This window comes from Pinus tabuliformis, chromosome J, assembly GCF_031772625.1.
Source record: "Pinus tabuliformis cultivar Carrire ecotype Pingquan chromosome J, CPIR1, whole genome shotgun sequence".
Taxonomy (NCBI): Eukaryota; Viridiplantae; Streptophyta; class Pinopsida; order Pinales; family Pinaceae; genus Pinus; species Pinus tabuliformis.
The window spans coordinates 570754668-570777862 of NC_142295.1; positions in this window are offsets into that span (position 1 = coordinate 570754668).

The window sequence follows — 23195 nt, forward strand, 5'->3', positions numbered from 1 at the left end:
ATTCGACTGCTGGGAGAAAATGCGCATTTTTGGATGGGAGCTAGGCTGGTTGCCTAGAAGATGTGCATAATTTTTGGGCAAAGCAGCTGACTACTGCCCAGCTTTGCGCAAATTCTAGGCTGAGCAGCTCTGCTGGGGAAAATTGCGCAATTTTCACTGTGAGTGTTGAATTGAGCAATTTTGGAGCCCAGCAGGCTGCCAGTCAGGATTGCGCAATTTTTGGAGGGAAGGTTGGTTTCCCTCCAGAATCGTGCAATTTCTTGGGGAAGCTACTCAGCTTGCAGCTGTACCAAGTCTGGGTGATCAACCTATTAACACCCCAAGAAACTCTCCTAGGTTGTATATCAGAGATGCTCGGGAACATTACAAACTCAACAAAATGTTGGATAAATGGTGGATGAATGAAAGAAATGTTGTATATTCAAGCCAGATAACCACTTCTACTATGCTTAACCCCAGACGTGGGTGAACACCTCCAGACTACAAGGCTTTTAACCACCAATTACTCACAGTTTTAAAGAAAATGTGATGATGTAGAACACTGATCACACCAGCAGATGCACAGGACCCTATGATGGCTAGCTGCAACCAGTTAAAAGGTCTATAAATCTATTTTCTAATACACAGACAGGATGACAGCTCTCTGGCATAAAAACAACAGAACCCTGCATGCAAATTCAATGATACAGCTAGATTCTAACACAGAGGTGGGATGACATCCCCTCTAATGCTAAACATCAACAGCACATGAATAAAAACATAACAGGCACAACCTGGAACAAGAAGAAGAAGTGGACAGTAAGCAATTAACAACAAAAGAAACTTGCATTAGCTGAAAATGAAGACCATACACTACAGGTATCACAGCAGTTACAATCTCTAGAAGTTGAATCTTACAACAAAATAACACTCATCAACCCCATTACCTTATTTTTCTATGTATATATGGAGTTTGTTTACAAAAATCTCTGCTATGATATGCGTGGAGGTGTCATAACTGACCACCAACCGCATTTACAATCAGATATGTGTCTCTGATAATAGTTTGATTGTTTTTAATGAAAAAAATGGTTGTTTCTGTACTTTGATGTCCTTCCTGAACAGGTGAAGTATTATCTGCATGACTTTCAATAACTGTTGCTGTCATTGAACTGCTCGAGGATCATTCTTTTTGTCCTTGGCCATGTTGTCTCCTTAACTATGGTTGTTGAGAATTCAATGCACAGTGTACCAGATGATCTCTTCCTTCTTCGCATGCACAAAATAGGCCGAAAACACTGAAAATGCATTAACAATGGACGAAGAGCTGAGGAAGAATGCTGGCCGTTAGATTTGGCAGATTGATGGCTGAAATTAGATCTGAGAGGTCCATCGGGCGTAAACGAGGATGGGCGAATGATGGTCGTTGGATCACGGCAGGAATGATCCAACGGCTGACGGGAGGCAAAAATGATCGATGGTTAATGAGCGGGGGACAAGCGGTTTCGCGGGCGGGCAGTATTCCCCGCACCGCTTTCGGGCTGTAGTGGTTTATGTACAGGGGAGTGTGATGCAGTAGTATGATGACGCGTGGCAGGTAGGTCGACGGGGGAAACCACTTTCCCGCGGGCTAACGAACGAGCGGTTTACAGGGTGAAGGCTTGCAAACACCGTCAGATGATAAGGCGGGATGATTGGACGATCGAGATTAAAAAGCGTGCTTTATATTGATATTACAGGTGATGTGACAGATAAGGGGTGGGCCCAGGCTTTATTAAAGCTTAGGGTTACGAATTTTATTATATGTGTGGGGTTACGAAGGGTTAAAATTTTAGCGCCGGGGTAAAACAAAAACATAGGTTAATATGGTTTACAAAGGATTATCGGGGTTTTTAAAAGGTTATTGGGGTTTATAAAGGTTATAACACAAAAATACCCGGGAGTTGGTAAAAAGGGTTTAGGCTGGGTTTTTTGAGACAAACAGGGATAAAGGGATTTAAAGGGGAATAAGGGGAACTTAGGAAGAAGGAGGAAACGGATGTGTGGGAGTTATAAGGAGAAAAGGGAAAATGAAGGAGAAAGCATGAAAAACTGCTGCCAGCCTTGTACAACCAAACCAGCACTGCTCAACACCTATTTTTATCCATCAAATGTTGCAAACTGTAGCAGAGCTAACACTAGCTCCTTCTGGGGATGAGATCCTCCCTATGAGGTCTCAAGAACCTGCAGACCATTACCTTTCCAGTTGAAAGCAAACTAATCAAAATTCCTAGTGTTCCATTGGGCATGGAGTCTCTTTGCCTGCACAAAACTGATAAAAACAAAATATTTATAGCATTTAAGGCCAAAAGACCTTAAACAATATAAACTTTCAAAAACCGCCCATTAACTGGGCCATCAAAAACTGCTTCTCCTCCCATACTTTTCAGTATGAAGGTGTTGTTCCCTTGAACCTGTGAAATGATGAAAGGCCCTATCCAGAAAGCATCAAATTTCCCATGTTTGCCTTTCTTTTCCTTCAGTGCATCACACTTCAAAACCAAGTCACCAACTTGAAAATTATTTGTTTTTGCCTTCTTGTCAAAGGCTTCCTTGACCTTTCTCTGATGTGCTGTAGCCTTTTCAACCAGCTGTTCTCTAATCTGATGTATTTCTGCTAAATCAATGATCCTCTTTGCCACGTCTTCTTCCTCATCCTGCTCTTCTTGAATTAATTTTTCCATAGGGAGAATTAATTGAATTGGGAATACAACATCAGTGCCATATACCAGCTTGAAAGGAGAATTGCCTGTGGATTTTTTAATGGTCACCGTGTCAGCCCACAGTGCATACTTGAGCTTTGAATCCCAATTCATTTTATTGTCTTCTAACATCTTTTTAATTATCCTGATCAGACTTTTATTAGAGGACTCTGCTAGACCATTTCCTTGAGGATAGTATGAGGTGGAATGAACAAGTTTAATGCCCATTGAATTACACATTTCCACCAATTCCTTTGCCCTGAAGGCTGCTGCATTATTTGTTATTAATTTGTGTGGACAACCAAATCTGCTGAAGATATTCTCTGTCAAAAACTTCATGACCACATTATGATCAGCCTTCCTTGTAGGGATTGCTTCAATCCACTTTGTGAAATAATCAATGGCTACTAATATCCATTTATGCTGGCCACTGGAATGTGGATTGATTTCTCCAATAAAATCCAAACCCCACTGTTGAAAAGGACATTTTTCCTGAATTGGTTTTAGGGGAAGGGATTTCAACTGTTGTTTTCCTTCAAATCTTTGGCACATGTCACAAGATTTAACAAAAGCAAATGCATCAGAAAATAAAATGGGCCAATAGTACCCAGCTCTGAGAATTTTATGGGCTGTAGTTTTCCAATAATGGTGCCCTCCACGCATGTTGTTATGAAACTACTGCATAACTTCTTTTGATTGTTCTTTGTCCAGACACCTTAAAAATATTCCAGAAGGATCCCTCCAGTAAAGCAAATTTTCATTGATGCAATAATTTGCTGCCCTATTTTTCAAAGTTCTGGCTTGACTTTGAGTAAATCCTGAAGGGATTTCTAGCTTCAGCAAGAAATTAATTATTTCATCATACCAGTTACAAGAAGCTAGGTTCTCGGCCACTAACTGCTTTCTCTCTGTTTCAACTGCTTCCTCTTCTTTATCTATCTGACCATTTTCTGCAATAGTGCATAGGAAATCAATATCTAAAGACCTGCAATTTTCTTCAGCTAAAAATTTTGCAAGCCCCTGACCTCTGACCAGTTTAGTGGGCTTCAACTCTATGTTGAATTCTATCATCTTTGCAATCCATTTTTCCCTTCTTCCATCAGCATCAGTTTGAGTCAAGACATCTTTTATTGCAGCAGAAGGCACCTATGCAATTATTTTTGAATGCAGGATATAAACTCTGAAAGCTTTCAATGATTTAATAAGAGCATATGCCTGTTTTTCTATAATATCATACCTTAGTTCAGCATCCCTCAAGTTCTTGCTGAAAAATGCTACTGGATGTTCTGAACCTTCTTCATCTTGCTGCAATAAAACTGCTACAGTGGTGTCTTCAGAGGCAAATGAAAACACATGAAACTCCTTGCTGTAATATGGAATTATTAATGTGGGAGCCTCCATAATAGCTTTTTTGATGGAATCAAATGATTTTCTTGTTGTTTCAATCCATTTTACCTCTGACCCTTTTCTCAACACGGAGGTAATATGCTTCACTAGTTTAGCAAAATTTGGAATGTGTAGAAATTTTGAATAATTTAACACATATTCAACAGAGATTATCCTGATCATGTACTATTGCGGAATACATACACAATACATAATATCCTCTACGTTGATCATCAATATAGCAACATCAATAACAATAAAACATCAAGAGCATTCACACATTAACACAGTATGTACCCCGGGGAAAGCATCTCGCTAAAAACCCCAACTATCTGTATATTAATGATTGAGACCATGTAACATTACAAAGTACAATGCTTATCACAAGCAATCCAGTACCAGCTCCACCTGTTACACACAATACAGCTAAGATCTGATCTCCAAATCTATTCCACTGCTTGCCTGCCTCCACTGCTCAATACCTGCTCAAGAATTGAATGAGAATGGTTTACCAAACTCGTATTTCACCTCCAAAGAATCACACACACTGTGTTAGACGTGAGCAGAGGCTATAATACTGGGCAAATACATGAGAAAACTCATTGGCATACTCAATCCCTTGATTGTGCAAGATCTGATGCACAACTATAGTCACAACTGATAGCAATCTGATTCCTAACACCTGTCCCTGCTGAACTGAACATGCACTGACATGCAACTAAGTTAACTGATGTATTCTATAGTTGTATTATGAGTTAATAATTAGTTTAACAACTCATCATTAGGCTATTTGCAGTTAGACTAACTACAACTAGTTTAACCAAGTCAAACTGAACACAACTCCATCAACTCCACAGTCAACTCCACCAAACTCAACTGATTGAGTTCTAACTAAAGTCATTCATGCAACAACTCAACTGACTCATAAGAAAAGCGTACTTCCTTTTGACAGCTGCATGGGCCACATCTGTAGCTCAAACTGAAGTGCTCCAAGAGAATAAGATCAAGTTTATAGTCCAAATATTATTATGAGACAATAATATTTGACTTTTCTATTTTGGACAGCCAGTCTAAAAATAGATTTTGATCACTCCTGCTGTGATCACTCTTGCTGTGGTCACTCATACTGTGATCACTCCTGCTGTGGTCACTCCTGCTGTGATCATCCCTGCTGTGTATCCAAAAATAGAACTTGCGCCATAATTTTCCTGCGAGCCCACTTAGTGAAGGCGACTCTTTTCACTAAGCTCCATCATCTTGTTGCAATCTCAACACTCCCTCTCGACAAGATATGGATTATCAGCAACCCCTATCCTGCCTCGGTGGTACTCGAATTTGCTCCTGGTGAGAGCCTTCATCAGAATATCAGCATCCTGATCCTCCATTGGAATGTATGAAAGCAACATGATCCTCCGTTGCACACAATCTCTGATATGATGGTACCTGATGTCAATATGCTTAGATATATCATGAAATACAGGATTAGCCGAGAGTTTAATGCAACTCTAGTTATCACAGTAAATCACAGTAGGATCCAAATGAGAACCAAACAAACCAACCAGGATCTTCCTCATCCATATAGCCTCGCATGCAGCCAAACTTGTTTCCATATACTCAGCCTCCGCTGAACTGAGTGCCACGGATCTTTGCTTCCTGCTGTACCAAGAAACTGCTGTCGATCCAATACTGAAGACCCCTACTGATGTGCTCTTTCTGTCCATTGGGCTCCCTACCCAATCTCCATCCGTGAAGCCACATAGCTTCACCTCATCCTCCTGTCTGTACCACAAACCATATCCCGATGTGCCTCTCAAATAACACAATACATGCTTGCCCGCCTTCAGAAGAGCTTGGTAGGCTTAACCATAGCTTGTGAAAGCTGGTTAACTGCATAGCATATATCAGGTCGTGTATTGACCAAATACATCAACGACCCCACCAACTGTCGATAAACAGTGGCATCCAATTCTTCTCCCGAAGTGGCATCCTCCTTCCTCCAACCTCCAGGAAGAGGAGTATCAACAGGCTTGCAGCCATGCATGTTGAACTTCTCCAGTATCTCCTGAGCATATTTTCCCTGAGAAACAAACAGTCCACCACTGCACTGCCATATTTCCAATCCTAGGAAATAGTGAAGGAGGCCTAAATCCTTCATCTCAAACTCTGTAGCAAGATCCTTCTTGCATGACAGTATCAACAGCTCATCACCTGTTAGAGTCAAATCATCAACATATAGTACAATGATAAGCAACTTACCCTCCACCACAATCTGGTATAGGTTAGGATCCGCATCGCTCTTGGAGAATCCAAGTCCTGTGAAATAGCTGTCTATCTGTGTGTACCAAGCACGTGGTGCTTGCTTCAACCCATACAACGCTCTCTTGAGCCTGCACACATGCGACTCACTGCTGAATACCTCAAAGCCTTCGGGTTGCTCAATGTACACCTCCTCCTCAATGACTCCGTTGAGGAACGCAGTCTTCACATCCATCTGATGAATGTGCCATCCCATCTGTGCTGAGAGAGCAAGAATCGTACGTATGGAAGAATACCTTGCGACAGGTGCAAAAGTCTCCTCATAATCAATCCCCTCTATCTGTGAAAAGCCTCGGGCAACAAATCTTGCCTTGTACTTCTCCACACTCCCGTCAGCTGCTTGCTTAACTTTGTAGATCCATCTCGAACCCACCACTGATTTCCCTTCCGGTCTAGGAACAATCTCCCATGCACTGTTTCTGACAATAGAATCATACTCTTCCACCATGGCGTCTACCCATGCGGGATCCTCCACAGCTTCCTCGAAAGAGGATGGCTCAGTCACAACACACTTGCTCATAAGAGCCATGTATCCAGTGTACCGATCAGGTTACTGTCTCTGCCTACGTTGGGCTGTAGGTGGTCCTACAACTTTCTCTGCATCTTGAGCCAGTCGCTCAACTTCTGTCAATCGCTTTTGCCCTCTGATGGTTGGCATTGCATGAGTGGTCTCTTCCACTCCATGAACCTCGTCCTGTGGCTGATCCACGTCCTGAAGCTCATACTTAGGAACTAATAGCTCCTCATCTGCATTCAAGTGTAGCTCCCTCTCAAGCGAACACTTCATGGCTTTCTCCTCCTGAAATTTTATATCCCGTCGCACAACAGTTTTACCACTGTCTGGAAAATACAAATGATAGTTGTGGGGCGTATCAGTGTACCCCACAAATATCCCAACCTCTGCGGTCGCCTCCAACTTCTTCCTGGCATCCTTCGTCACATGCATGTAAACGTTAGCACCAAAAATCCTCAAATGAGAAAGATGAGGCTTCTTACCAGAATAAGCCTCCTCGGGTGTACTCATGCCAAGTATCCTATGAGGACAACGATTCTGCACATAAACTACTGTATTGCATGCTTCCGCCCACAAGTGAAGGGGTAGGCCCTGATCATGCAACATTTCCCGTGCAGCACCCACAATCGTTCTGTTCTTCCGCTCAGCTACCCCATTCTGCTGTGGGTTATGGGGAGCTATGAGCTCTCTTCGAATCCCTTCTGCCTTGCAGAAATCCTTGAACTCGTTTGAGATGTATTCACCACCATTATCGCTCCTAAGAGCCTTCACCTTCTTCCCCGACTCCTTCTCGACCAGTGCTTTGAATTCACAGAACTTTGAATATGTCTCGCTCTTCTTCTGCATGAAGAAGATCCAACACTTACGAGAGAAATCATCAACAAAAATCACATAATACCTGTGTTTTGCTGTCGAAGCAACTGAGAAAGGTCCACACACGTCTGTGTGAATTCTCTCAAGGATCGTCGTGGCGCGACTATCCTTCTCGTGAAAGGTGGCTTTCACAAACTTCCCCAAAGTACACCCCTTGCACTGATATGACTGTGCAAGTGTGCCTTTAGGAAGCCCTGTAGTGATCTGCTGCAGTATCTTCAAGGCTCCATGGTGAAGGTGACCCAATCTCCTGTGCCACAACTCGCCATCATCCCGGCTCACCAATCCTTCTGACTTGCCCGCCATTGCTGCGCATCCATCTACATGCAACTGATAAAGGTTCCTCACTCGAACCCCTATCTTCCGAGTCTCACCAGTTGTCTTGATGCACAGGAAGGCCTTTCCCTCGCTGAAAACAACATCATACCCCTTGTCTTCCAACATCGCCACTGAGATAAGATTCTTCTTCAATCCTGGAACATGCATGACTTCCTTCAATACGAAGGGTTTACTAGACTCCCTCTCAAAGGAAATGGTACCAATACCAGTCGCACTGTATCTACCATCATCGCCCATCTCGATGTGCACTCCAAGATCTTTGTCCTCCAGATCAGAGAACAAATCTCTATCTCTCGTCATGTGAAAAGACGCACCACTGTCCAAGAACCACACCGATCCCATCACACTTGAAACCAAGCATGCGATCAATGAAAAATCAAGCTCAAACTGTGAGGCTAGAGCCTCTCCTGCTGAAGATCCAGCAGCCTGCTTGTTCTTCTTCTTCTGCGGACAATTAGTGGCATAGTGTCTGTGCTGGTGACAATGAAAACACTTTAGCTTGGACATATCCTGCTTCTTGCCTTTCGCACCAGACTGAGAAGCTTTCTTGCTCTTCGCTTTCTTTGCTTTGGCAGCCAAAGCACAATTCTCTTCATCAGCTCCCTTTGACGAAGATCCGTCCCTGGTACTCCGCCTGATCTCCTCCTGCACAAGATCTGACCATAGTCCTTCCCATCCTGGCAATTTCTCCCGACCATTGACAGAGTCCTGATAGGAATGCCAACTCTTCGGAAGACCAAGGAGAGCCAAGCTCACCAAGTCCTCATCATCGACAGTAACCCCCACACTTCCCAGCTCATCTTGAAACTGAGTGAACTTCGTGAGATACTTGGGCATACTGTCACCCTTCTCGCATTTGATGTTTCTGAGTTTATCTTTGAGCGCCAGCTTCCTCTAATCGCTCTTGCTTTGGAATAATTCTGTTAATGATTTCCACATCAAATATGGAGTAGCCTTTCCATGGAGGCTGGACACAATGTGATCCTTCATGCCCTCCAACAGAATCCTTTGAAATTTTGCGGTCTTCTTTTGCCAAGCATCAGCTTGAGTAGCATCAGTAGGCTTTGGGACATCCGTATCTATGAACTCCTTCAGCCCGTTATCATCCAGTACTACCTCCATCCTGTCCTTCCATACAATATAGTTTGAGCTGCCCTCAAGAGCATACTCCAATCGCAATCCGTTGAAAGACATTGCTGCATTGCCACCAAGAAAACACTGTTGCAAATTCGAATTCCACCAGCAACCAACTCAACCGCCTCGGATCTAAGATTCGTGAGAACAAAATATTTCTCATACAGAGATTGATTGTATGGGCATTCAATGGATATCTCACCTTCCAAAGGAAGGATGAATCCAGAGGCTACCTGGCCCGGTTATAGACTTTGCCTGAAGAAATAGAGTGTAAACACTTCCTGAATCGTAGATCTGATGATCAACAACTCTGATACCATGTAGAAATTTTGAATAATTTAACACATATTCAACAGAGATTATCCTGATCATGTACTATTGTGGAATACATACACAATACATAAGCTCCTCTACGTTGATCATCAATATAGCAGCATCAATAACAATAAAACATCAAGAGCATTCACACATTAACACAGTATGTAACCCGGGAAAATAATCTCGCTAAAAACTCCAACTATCTGTATATTAATGATTGAGACCATGTAACATTACAAAGTACAATGCTTATCACAAGCAATCCAGTACCAACTCCACCTGTTACACACAATACAGCTAAGATCTAATCTCCAAATCTATTCCATTGCTTGCCTGCCTCCACTGCTCAATACCTGCTCAAGAATTGAATGAGAATGGTTTACCAAACTCGTATTTCACCTCCAAAGAATCACTCACACTGTGTTAGATGTGAGCAGAGGCTATAATACTGGGCAAATACATGAGCAAACTCATTGGCATACTCAATCCCTTGATTGTGCAAGATCTGATGCACAACTATAGTCACAACTGATAGCAATCTGATTCTCTAACACCTGTCCCTACTGAATTGAACATGCACTGACATGCAACTAAGTTAACTGATGTATTCTATAGTTGTATTATGAGTTAATAATTAGTTTAACAACTCATCATTAGTCTATTTGCAGTCAGACTAACTACAACTAGTTTAACCAAGTCAAACTGAACACAACTCCATCAACTCCACAATCAACTCCACCAAACTCAACTGATTGAGTTCTAACTGAATTCATGCATGCAACAACTCAACTAACTCATAAGAAAAACGTACTTCCTTCTGACAGCTACATGGGCCACATCTGTAGCTCAAACTGAAGTGCTCCAAGAGAATAAGATCAAGTTTATAGTCCAAATATTATTATGAGACAATAATATTTGACTTTTCTATTTTGGACAACCAGTCTAAAAATAGACTTTGATCACTCCTGTTGTGATCACTCCTGCTGTGGTCACTCATACTGTGATCACTCCTGCTGTGGTCACTCCTGCTGTGATCATCCCTGCTGTGGATCCAAAAATAGAACTTGCGCATTAATTTTCCTGCGGGCCCACTTAGTGAAGGCGACTCTTTTCACTAAGCTCCATCATCTTGTTGCAATCTCAACAGAATGAACCTCCTTACAAAATTAATTTTGCCCAAAAAGGATTGGACATCTTTCTTTGATCTTGGGACAGACAAAGTCTATATGGATTTTACTCTTTCTGGGTCAATCTAAACACTTACAACAGACAAAATATGTCCTAATAGCTTGCCTTCATTTAAAGCAAATTGTGATTTTTTGGGATTGATTGAAATTCCAAACCTTCTGCACTTTAGAAACACTTTTTTCAAATGTTGTAAATGATTTTGATGGCTGCTGGAGTAAACTGTTATATCATCAAGGTAGATAAGCACAAATTTGTCCTTCTCTCCCACAAATGCTATATCCATAGCTCTCTGAAAGGTGGCTCCAGCATTCATCAATCCAAATGGAATTTTGGCATACATAAAAGTGCCCCAAGGAGTGGTAAATGCGGTCTTTTCTTGATCATTTGGGTGCACAACAATCTGATTGAAGCCTAAAAATCCATCCAAAAATGACATCACTTTAGCTCTTGAGACCTTTTGCAGCAAATGCTTCATCTTGGGCAGAGGATAGTTGTCTTTCTTGGAGCATTTGTTTAAATTCCTGAAATCAACACACAGTTTGATTTCTCCACTCTTCTTCCTCACCATAACCAAATTTGCTACCCATTTGGAATATCTAAGAGGAACAATGATCTTGGCAGCTAGCAGCTTTTTAATTTCTTTTTCAATTAAAGGAAGAAGCATAGGATTTATCGGTCTCAGCTTCTGTTTGAAAGGAATGGAGTCTTTCTCCAGAGGGATTTTATGCTGAATTATGCTCTTATCATATGATTTTAGATCACTATACTCCCAGGCAAACACATCTGCAAATTGCCTCATTAAATTGCAGTATTCAGCACTTTGATGAGCAGGCAAATGAGTGGACAGATTTACATATCTAGGCTGACCTGGAATTTTTATATCATGCTTATAGACTACAGATTGGTCTTCTTTTTGGGCAGCCTTGTAAGGCACATCATTTTGGTCAAACAGTCTCTCAAGAGGAATTAGACCTTTAGGAATATGATTGCTGGGAAGCTGAACAATGTTGTTTTTACCAATTTTATTTCTAAGCTGAGATTGGGGGTTTTCTAACGAGGCTTCATTCTCTTGGTCAATTTGCATTTCGGAAAACTCATCAATGACTTGAAGAAACCTATTTATCTCATCATCATCTTCAAAAACTTTCCAATGGTGGACATTATCAGGCAAGGACGGTCTATATTTCATTTGAACTTCATACACTAGTCTGGGAGGCATAGGAGGAATAAATAGACTAGCAGACACAGCAAGGGAATCAACAAGCTGATTTTGGGCTCTAGGAATATATGAAATACAAAAATAATCAAAAGAGTCTCTGATTCTAGATACCTCATCTCTGTATGCTTTCAACCTTGGGTGCCTTGTTTGAAATGTTTTATTCACTTGCTGTATAATTAAATCAGCATCTCAAAACACCTTCAGATTCTTGATTCCTCTGTCTTTAGCTGCATTAAGGCCCAAAAACAGAGCTTCATATTCTGCTATGTTGTTTGTGACTTGGAAAACCAGCTTAAAAGACAGCTGAATGATTTCTTTCTCTGGAGATACTAGCACCACCCTTGCTCCTGCAGTCTCCCTGGAACATGCTCCATCAAAGAACATCTCCCAAACCTGACTTCCCTACTCTTCTTCAGCCTGAATTGTTGGTTTCTTGAGCTGCATTGAGGCCTTCTGAGACTCTTCTATTTGGAGAATACATCCTCCAAAATCAGTGTCCACTGCATATATGGGATGATTGGAAGGATTATTCTCATCATTGATAATGTATGCCAACTGTGCTTCTCTATACAATCTCCTGTTTTCTCCTCCAAACACTGGGACAGTTTCCTAAGATAGATCATTCTGTAATGTCCCACCTAGCCTCTTAATCCACCCTCTAGACAACATCATGCAAAACTTAAGAGGGACATTTCACCTTCCTTGAATCAAAAGAAAATAAATCATGATAGGGTCTAGTGATATCAAGGCCTAACTCTTCCATGACAGCTTTAGGCATTAAATTGTGGTTGGCCCCTATATCTAGCAGGCAATTGTGAAGGATTTTGTCATGAATGGTCACTGAGACATAAAAATATGGAGAATTATTATTAGCAGGTTCAATCCTAGGGCTGAGCACAATGGCAGGCTTGTCATCTTGCAAATTAACAGAGTTAGTGGAGGTTTGTTTGGTTTCTAGCTCCAGGGCTTCAAGGATAGGCTTCCTAAATACTTCACTCTTCACCAACTCAACCAAAGGCATAAATATTTTCAATTTCTAAACTTTTTACTCAAACCTAAAAGAAGAAGATAACTTATCAGAACTTTTTACCTCTTGAACTGGAGCTTTGAGGATGACTGGATCAGCTGCTGGTCTTCTCTGCTTGATATTCTGTGGTTCTGTTTGGACAACAGCTCTTTGTGCAGGGTTGTCCTTGACATTCTTTGCATTCGACCTCAAGTTATATCTCTGTTGTTGTTCACCAGTTTGTAGAACAGCTCCTCTGTCCCACTCCTGACTATTTTGTTCTTGCAGCAATGATTCTTCATAAGCAGCCAGAGTCAAGAATGCAACACTGCCTTTATCCTCCATGCAGTGAATTTCATCCTCATCTTCTTCAAATTGTTCTTCCTCCATGACTACATTTTGGAAATGAGCTTTAACTTTCTGTTCTTCTTTTGGTTCTTCACCCCTCTGCATAATTTGTAACTGCTCATTTTCTCTTCTGAAAGGATTTGAATTTCTTGGAGCAAATGTGTTCTGCTGCCTTGTTTTCCCTGAGTTTTGCTCAACTTTCAGCTTAGAAATTTCAGCATCCAATGACTCTATCATCTTGGTCATTTTGTCTAATTTAGGCTTTGAAGATGATGCAAAAGAAGTAGAAGCCTGACCTCTCTGCCTCCTTCTGTTAGCTTGATTCTTTAGTTTCTCTGTAGCCATGATATTAGACTCTACTTCTAGGGCTGCATCCTGCATGTCTGCCAGTGTAGCACATCTCCTTTCTCTCAATAACAGGCAGAAATCAGAGTCAAAAGCATTGGCATACGTGAGTTTGGTAGAGGTAGAAGTAGGATTTACCTCAGCTGGTATCTTACTGTACATTCGATTAAATCTCTTATTAAAATCAGACAAAGATTCACCATTTTCCTTCTTCAGATTACCAAACTCAGTATGATAATACAACAAGTCTTTTTTATCTCCCCATTGCTTCAAAAATGCATCATCTAATGCTTCAATATCTGTTATAGATCTCTGGGGAAATTCTCTAAACCACTTCCTAGCCTCTCCATCAAGGCTCTAGACAAAAACTCTCATCCACACATCATTTTCACTTATATCTAAATTATCAGCATAACTGTAAAAGGCTTCTAGGTGTTCTTCTGTTGTTACTCCCTCTGTGCCAGTGAATTTAGGCATATATTTTTGATATTCTCCCACAGGCATAGGATTTAAAGGCACAGGAAATACCAATGGTCCATATCTAGCAGCTACAATTCTTTCTATCCTTGTAGGTGCTTGTTGTCCTGCCATGATTGGAATATTTGGAAGAATACTAGCAGATTGAATGGTAGGGAGTAATGTGATGGATGGCAGAGATAAAGGGATGTTTTGGACTGAATGGGATGCTTTCTTTAGACTGAGATTCAAAGGGGAACTAACTGCACAAGGGGTTGAACTAATCTCTGAAGGTTTTTCCTTATTAACAATGCTGATTTCTAAATCTTCAAACTGTAAATCTTCAGCAATAACTTTATCTTTCAGAGATGAATAAGATTTCTTAGGCTTACCTGATCTTGATGCCCCTTTCTGTGAATCTTTCTTCAATTTGACAGTCCTCTCAGGTTCAGGCACTGGTTCAGCTGGTAATTTCTAAGGATTTCTTCGAGTATGTCTCACAAACTGAGCCAGAACTTCAATGTGGAGTCACCAAAGGTTGGTTTTCCTCCAATGGAGTTGCCAGGTAGATGATTACAACCAGAAACTGTGTTCAAACCATGTCTATCATCAAAGCTTGAAGCTGTGTCATTCTCCCAGGGAAGCTGAGCTTCAATTCTCCTCTCCTTGGCAACGGCGCCAATTAATGTTAACACCCCAAGAAACTCTCCTAGGTTGTATATCAGAGATGCTCGGAAACATTACAAACTCAACAAAATGTTGGATAAATGGTGGATGAATGAAAGAAATGCTGTATATTCAAGCCATATAACCACTTCTACTGTGATTAACCCCAGACGTCGGTGAACACCCCCAGACTAAAAGGCTTTTAACCACCAATTACTCATAGTTTTAAGGAAAATGTGATGATGTAGAACACTGATCACACCAGCAGATGCACAGGACCCTGTGATGGCTAGCTGCAACCAGTTAAAAGGCCTGTAAATCTGTTTTCTAATACACAGACAGGATGACAACTCTCTGACATTAAAACAACAGAAACTTGCATGCAAATTCAATGATACAGCTCGATTCTAACACAGAGGTGGGATCACATCCCCTCTAATGCTAAACATCGACAACACATGAATAAATACATAACAGGCATAGCCTGGAACAAGAAGAAGAAGTGGACAATGAGCAATTAACAACAAAAGAAGCTTGCATTAGCTAAAAATGAAGACCAGATGTTGCAGGTATCACAACAGTTACAATCTCCAGAAGTTGAACCTTACAACAAAATAACACTCATCAACCCCATTACCTTGTTTTTCTGTGTATATATGGAGTTTGTTTACAAAAATCTCTGCTATGCTATGCGTGGAGGTGTCATAACTGACCACCAACCGCATTTACAATCAGATATGGGTCTCTGATAACAGTTTAATTGTTTTTAATGAACAAAATGGCTGTTTCTGTACTTTGATGTCCTTCATGAACAGGTGAAGTATTATCTGCATGACTTTCAATAACTTCTACAGTCATTGAACTGCTCGAGGATCATTCTTTTCATCCTTGGTCGTGTTGTCTCCTTAACTGTGGTTGCTAAGAATTCAATGCACAGTGTACCGGATGATCTCTTCCTTCTTCGCGCACACAAAACAGACCGAAAACATTGAAAATACATTAACAATGGACGAAGAGCTGAGGAAGAATGCTAGTCGTTAGATCTGGCAGATTGACGACTGAGATTAGATCTGAGAGGGCCATCGGGCGTAAATGAGGATGGGCGAACGATGGCCGTTGGATCACGACGGGAATGATCCAACGAATGACAAGAGGCAGAAATGATCGATGGTTAATGAGCGGGGGACAAGCGGTTTCGCGGGTGGGCGGTATTCCCCGCACCACTTTCGGGCTGTAGTGGTTTACATACAAGGCAGTGCGATGCAATAGTATGACGACACGTGGCAGGTAGGTCGGCGAGGGAAACCACTTTCCCGCGGGCTAATGAACGAGCAGTTTACAGGGTGAAGGCTTGCGAACACGGTCGGATGATAAGGCAGGATGATCGGACGACCGAGATTTAAAAGCATGCTTTGGATTGATATGACAGGTGATGTGACAGATAAGGGGTGGGCTCGGGCTTTATTAAAGCTTAGGGTTACGAATTTTATTATATGCACGGGGTTATGAAGGGTTAAAATTTTAGCGCCGGGGTAAAACAAAAACATAGGTTAATATGGTTTACAAAGGATTATCGGGGTTTTTAAAAGGTTATTGGGGTTTATAAAGGTTATAACACAAAAATGCCCAGGAGTTGGTAAAAAGGGTTTAGGCGGGGTTTTTTGAGACAAACAGGGATAAAGGGATTTAAAGGGGAATAAGGAGAACTTAGGAAGAAGGAGGAAACAGATGTGTGGGAGTTATAAGGAGAAAAGGGAAAATGAAGGAGAAAGCATGAAAAACTGTTGCCAGCCTTGTACAACCAAACCAGCACTGGTCAACACCTATTTTTATCCATCAAATGTTGCAAACTATAGCAGAGCTAACACAGCCTGTGTGGGGAATGCATTGAGTTGTGGTCGATAGGCTGCCTTTTGTAAGAAAAACACTGAAGCTTGTGTACTTGACGAAGCAATACATGTTGTTGTGAAGTTTGGAAGGGAGGATCCAAAACGAAGCTAAGGAAAAATTTTGGAGGGTGGTTGTAGCCGCTACAAAACTTGGCGACACACTGGTAGAACTCCAGGTTTCTGAATGGACCTTGTTCGTGAAAAGCGAGTTTAACACCTCCGAAAGCATTATTCAGTTATCAGCTCCTTTTAGTTTTCACACTAGCTTGATTGTAAGATGTAGCATCTGCCAAGCTCTTGGTCGATTGACGCACATTCCAAGCCAAGGAAACACAATTTTTTCGATTGGGGTTGAGGGGTATATTGGTGCACAAGCAGTATAGTCGTCAGAGTCTTAGTTTCATCTCTAGTGTTGCTCCGTTGCCAGTAGGCCTAGAGAGTACCCTGACGGAGTCACATAGAAAAACAAGCATGGATTTGCTGCCAGCGAGCCTGGTCAATACCCTGGCGAGGTACTTGCATCACCTCTCTGCATAGGAAGCCTTTCTCTTCTTTCACCTTATTCATTTTCATTTTTTCAAAAAAAATTCACTTTTTCATTTTTTTTATTTTTTATCTTCGTAATTGTGCATAACACTTATTCATTCCAAAGGTGGAAGAGGGATCCCAACTTATTGAGAGCATAAGAGGTTGTTCCTACAGAGAAGTAGTTTATTATACATCTGACATGCCTGTTAAGGTTTTCCCCCTCACCTTACTCTACTTGAATGAGATGACAAGGGTTAATCCAAAAACAATCGACTAGAGTAGGTGACACTAGTTAGTGCACAAGCGTTGTGATTTCACCAAGGTTCACTTTGAATAGTACGTATTTTCCTTCGATATATCATGGGCTAAAAGTAATAAGGTCTTCATACAGAGTCAAGATGACAGATAACCAAGTAGTGATAGTTGTACAAGGCCTCTTATACTTTACCCACCTTGTTTCAAGAGTCATACATAGTTTCATGCGAAACTATCCTATGCACGAAATAAGTGAACTAACAACAACAAAGAAAAGCAAGAGTAGAAGCAAAAGCAAAAGCAAAGCGAGTAAGCAAACAAGCAAGCAAACAAACAAGAAACAAAACAAGTAAGCAAATAATCATGTAAGCAAACAACTGAAAGAAAACACTACTCCTACTCCTAAGCTGAAGGTTCATGGGTCATTGCACGTGAAGTGATACTTCTAATGCAACCACTGACGCATTGGTTGACCCATATTGGTGAAGGCATGGTTAGTGAACAAGATAGCTGTGCGAACTAGCACACAAGAAATATGTAACAACGAAGACAAACACACTCCAAGTTTACAAGTAACCACATAACAAAGATGATTGAGAGTGCATGACGTGCATTCTGCGGAATTGCCATGGTACTGTGCTACACTGTGTGCAGATGTTGAGTGTATGCATTCTCTTGACTGTGACATGCAAGAAAACATGAGAAAGGTAGATCACTTGTGTTGTGCATGTGTGCTTGCTGTGTAAGATTACTCCAACGCATGAGTGATGGGATCGTGTAGTTAGAGTGGAGGAAGTGAAATCTGGGTGTTTGGTTGATCTTCAATGCAAAGTAGAGAGTGATGAGGAGCCTTGAGTGTTTCAACAATTTCCTAATCAGAAGTGAAACCAACCTCGAGACAATGAGGGCCTGACATAACCATAAACTTGGGCTGACGTGCCGAGACAGTCTGGGGGGTTTCGACCTCATTGACAAATAGATCATCGTAGACTAGTGTCTTGGATAGATTAACAATGATTGAATCAACATCGTGATCGGATGAGGAAGTGAATAGATCATGACAACCAAGATCAAAAAATTCAGGATGTTTGTCGGCATCCTCATGATTTGATGAATCGTGCAGAGGGGTAGATGAGAAGCAAAGATGTTCACCCTCTGTGTTTTCAAGAAAGATAGATGACAAATTGGATAGATTTTCTGAGAAAGATGTGTCCTTTCCACACTGTAATGATACACTGACATCCGATGTGTCCTGTGAATGATCAGAAGTAGAAGCATCCAGAAATGAGTTTTCACAGGGGAAATCAGCAGTTGCAGAATCACAGGGGATGTCAGGATGTAGCGGATGAGGCGTGGCTGGAAGGGAGTCATCCTTAACCGTGGGCTCTTCCTTAGATTCCCGCACACACTCATCATGAATGATGGCGCAGGTTGGCTGCATAGCACCAACTCCATCGACAACTTGATCCTCATTCACAACAAGTGAGGAGGCCGGAATGAGAGAACACAAGACAGTACAATCTAGAGGATCAACAGAACGTGAGGACGGAGGTTGGGGGAACAAATCCATGTGATAACCAATAGACTTACAAGCCAAATCTGTGCAAATCTCAAGAGCAATTGGGGTGGGAGGATGTGACAGTTCAACAGAGGTGTGTGCATGATCTCCCACATAAGAGGTGAAGGAGGATAGTCACTTGTGAAAACAACTGTGTCTGCCTATGATTGTGCAACTCCATCACTGAAGTGTGCTGAGCGGGGTTCAAATATGTGAAGAATATACTCAAATATTCCATCAATAAATCCCCAATCAATATCATCTTCGGGGAATCAGTATGCAAGATTACAAAAGCACGTGTAAAACTGCTCAACGGATTCATCGAGTGCTTTTCATAATTCCATAATTTATTTGTTGAGTGCTTTATAGTTAAAGTGATTGAAAACAAGGTCTATCTCTGCGACTAGATGAGCAAGAGAATGAATATATTTTTTGGGCAGCATGGCACACCAGTGTGTTATCACTCAAGTTGTCCTTAAGCTTCGGAAAGGATACGGCCGAGGTAACCACAAACCAACTTTGGACTGCATGTTCTAGCCCACCTGCAGTCAGAGAGGGCTCTCTCTTTATGATTTTTCGCTTTGTTTAAAAGGATTTTAGGGTAGCTATTGTATTCAGGGGTTTTGTTTTTATTTTGGTGGGAAGCAGAATACTTTCAGGCAGAGAGGCAAGGCATGTTCTGGAAGTTTCAACCATTGGGCGTGGAGTCAGAGAGTAGGACTATTGGTGCATTTTCTTGGTCACAAGACAAACATGGAGCAAGATAGCCGCATACGAAACAATTTTTCAAACTAAAGGATGAAAAGAGAGCTAAGGAATGAGAGGCAACAAAGAATCTCCCAAACAGGTTAGCAGAGAGAAGATGAATGAGCTCTGCCTAGGAGCAGTTAAGAATTCCTAGTCAACATTTATTCATATGTGAAATAGGTTAAACATGAGCCATAAAGGAATTCATATTCATGCCTAAATCAAGAGGAAAACATTAAGAAACCACAGAAACTGAGCATAGAGTGCAGATATGCAAATTCTAAACCAATCTTTCTTTCTCTGATTTGTGCATATATGAAGTGAAAATGACAGAGATAAGGAACACTTATTGTTTCATATAGCAGGGCAAGAATTCCATATTCACGTCTTTAAACCATTTAAACACAATGCAGATAGCCATTCCTCCAAGCTTTCAGCAGTCTTTGATTATAGAAAATAACAGGTATGCAGTGCGAGTCTCTCCTGGAATACATAAGCCGACCAACCCTTTTAACAATGCAGAGGGTGGTATTTATACAAAAATTGGATACAAAAATATCTAGACGAGAAGTTAATAGCTGATAACTTCTCTACCAACTCTTAAGGAGTGGTTGATGAAAAGTAAATGCTGAAATAAATACAAATTCAACAGCTGTTCTCTTCTGGCAGTAAATGTTGACTTTTGAGTCGGCTGGGCTGCGTTCTCAGAAATCCGAGCTCTTAGGTTTGCCATCTCAGCGTTATTGCTTTGTACCTGCTCCCACCTGTCCTGCGCGTTCCTTCATTACTTTGTCCTGTGCATTCTGTGCCTTATCCTGTGTTTCTTGCTGACCTGTATCTGACATAGATTTTGAAATAAACAAAAAGAGGCAAAAAACTAAAATCACCTGGGCAATACGGCCATCATTGCCTGCCACCAGTTCTCAGAAGGCAACTGATGCCTTTGTATTTTGACAAGTGTTTCATCGGCCTCTGTGTACTTGTAATAACTGGGCGGCATCTCAAACAGATGACTGACCTCATGCTCCAGGTAAAATAAGCTTTCCAGCTTGTCGTAGAGTGTCTGTCCTGTAGGCGGCCCTGCCTCTGCTGTAGAACTTGACGCAGCAGTAAGCTGATTTGTGACAAAATTATTTAGCCTGGTAGCATATTGGTCACATGTTAATAACTTACCAGCACTGGTCAGCAGGCTGGGCAATCCTCTAATCTGTAGTGCTGCAAGCTTTACATCAAAATTGTCTACATCCCTCTGTATATCCCGACATCTTGCCTCCAGAGTTTGCACCAAGCTTCTCAATGTGAGCACACTTTTTGCTGTTAATATGGCATCTGTTCTGTTCATGATATGGAGTGCTGCCAGCTCTTCCCTAGTTTGATGATTCAGAAAGTTGATCATTCTGTTAGCCTGCTCAGGCATGTTTCCTAGTGCTGCCTTGGCTCTCTGGTTTTCAAGCTTAGCACGGCCAATCAGTTCCACCTGTTCGTACATGGCCTGAATTGACCTCCATTGGCCAGTGATTGACTGATTTATTTTGGCCCACAGGATCTTCTTTATTTCAGCCAAGGCCTTGTCCAAGGATAATTCTTTCTCCAAGGTTTTGATTCTGTCCTTCAGGGCTTTGATTTCCCTTGATTGCTCACCCACTGTCATTTTGGACTTATCATATTTTTCTTCTAGTTTAGCCAGCTTTTCTTTGGCCTCTTTTATTTCTGTTGCCTGAAGTTTAAGTTTATTGACAGCTTCTGTCAAATCATCTACGCTCATGCTTGTTTCAGGTGCTGTTGTTGTTGATGTTGTAACTTCTGTAGCTATTGTTGCAGCTGGAATAATTGGAGGGGTCACTGCTGCTTGTGATAGAGGATCAACAACAGTTGGGATTGTTTGAGGAGGCTGGGAGGTCGACTCTCCCTGCTTTCCTTGCAGTGCTTGCTCCAACTCCCCTTCCAAATCGATTACTCTCTGGTTCAACTTCATCATCAAATCCAACTGATCCTCAGCTTCTTTTTCTTTCTGCAGTTCTCCTGTTTGAGGGTGCTCAGTAGGAAGCAACCTCAATCTTTTCTTCAGTGCAGCAATATCATCATCTTTCTTTTTCATGAGGGTCCTGACACCCTTGGGATCCTTAGGATCATGACCTAAGTCCACAATAATCTCCTCCAGTGTTTTAATCCTATTATCCTTGGCTGTGGAGGACAATCTTTCAAAATCCAGCTGAGTGTTGGTATTCTTCAATGATTCTTCTAACTCATGGGCCAATGTGGCCTTTTTAGCAAGTGTAGCATAAAGCATTTCGGCTGTCTGCTTGTGTAATTCTATTTGATCCATTGGGTGGATGTCCTTGGACAGGACCTCTAACCTCGTTTTAACAAAGTCTGCGGCCGATTGTGGCTGCTGAACCTTGGGTTTGAAATGGCTCAGAATCATCTTTTCTTGCTTTATATCAAATGTTGCCATCAGTCTTTCTTGTTTGGCAGGTGTTGCCTTTAGGAATTGCTTATACAATTGTACTCTTAGTAGCTCATTTTGAGCTTTGATTTCTTTGAAGCTGGCCTTGGTGCTGGCTGGTTTTTTGCCTCTTTGAGTGGAGGAAGACACCTCCATGCCTTGTTGTCTATCTTTCTCTCGCTGAAAAGAGCTTGTTGGTGTATGCGGGCTTTTTTCCCTTCTCAGGCTTTCCACGATCTCTTCACTGACCTCCTCCTCAACCGGAGAATCAACCCTTTGTCTCTTTGATTCAGGCTGCTGCACAGACCCACTAGCAGGTGTGGAATCTTGTCGGTCTCGCTTCCTGCCCCTTTCCTCGTGGGCAGGAGTTTGCAAAGGTGGCACTTGTAGCGCCTCTGTTTGTTGAGGAGGGGTTTGCCCTTGAATTTGCTCCATTGAGGTGACCGGCTGTTCCGTGACCGTTTGCTCTGTCCCCATCGGCTCCTTCCCTTTGGCTGTACCTGTTGCTGATGTAGAAGCCCCTTGGGCAGCTTGTGAAGCTGCAGCTGTAGAAGTGCCCTCTTCAACTTGGTAAGGCAGCTTGAAATTTACCTGGTCATCAGAATCTAAGTCAAGAATTTTTTCAAGATCCCTAGCAGTTTGTTCTAAGATTTCTTCTTGAGTTAATTCTTCCACTAAAGTTCCTTGCGCCCATGCATCTTGATTAGCATATTTTTCAATGTCTGGGTATTTGCAGTGGTCATAGGGTGTCAACCTATACGTGACCCTTCTGGCACTAACGAAGCCAAGTGGGTCATAAGGGACCCACCAGAAACTCCTTTTCAATTTAAATTGATCCTTGAGTATTATGTCAGCCTCTTGCCAACCGTCCTTCTTATTCATGATGGAGGGGCCTAGGTGGTCTTTGAATTTCAGTTGTGCCTTCTTTTTGGTGCTGTGAAAGT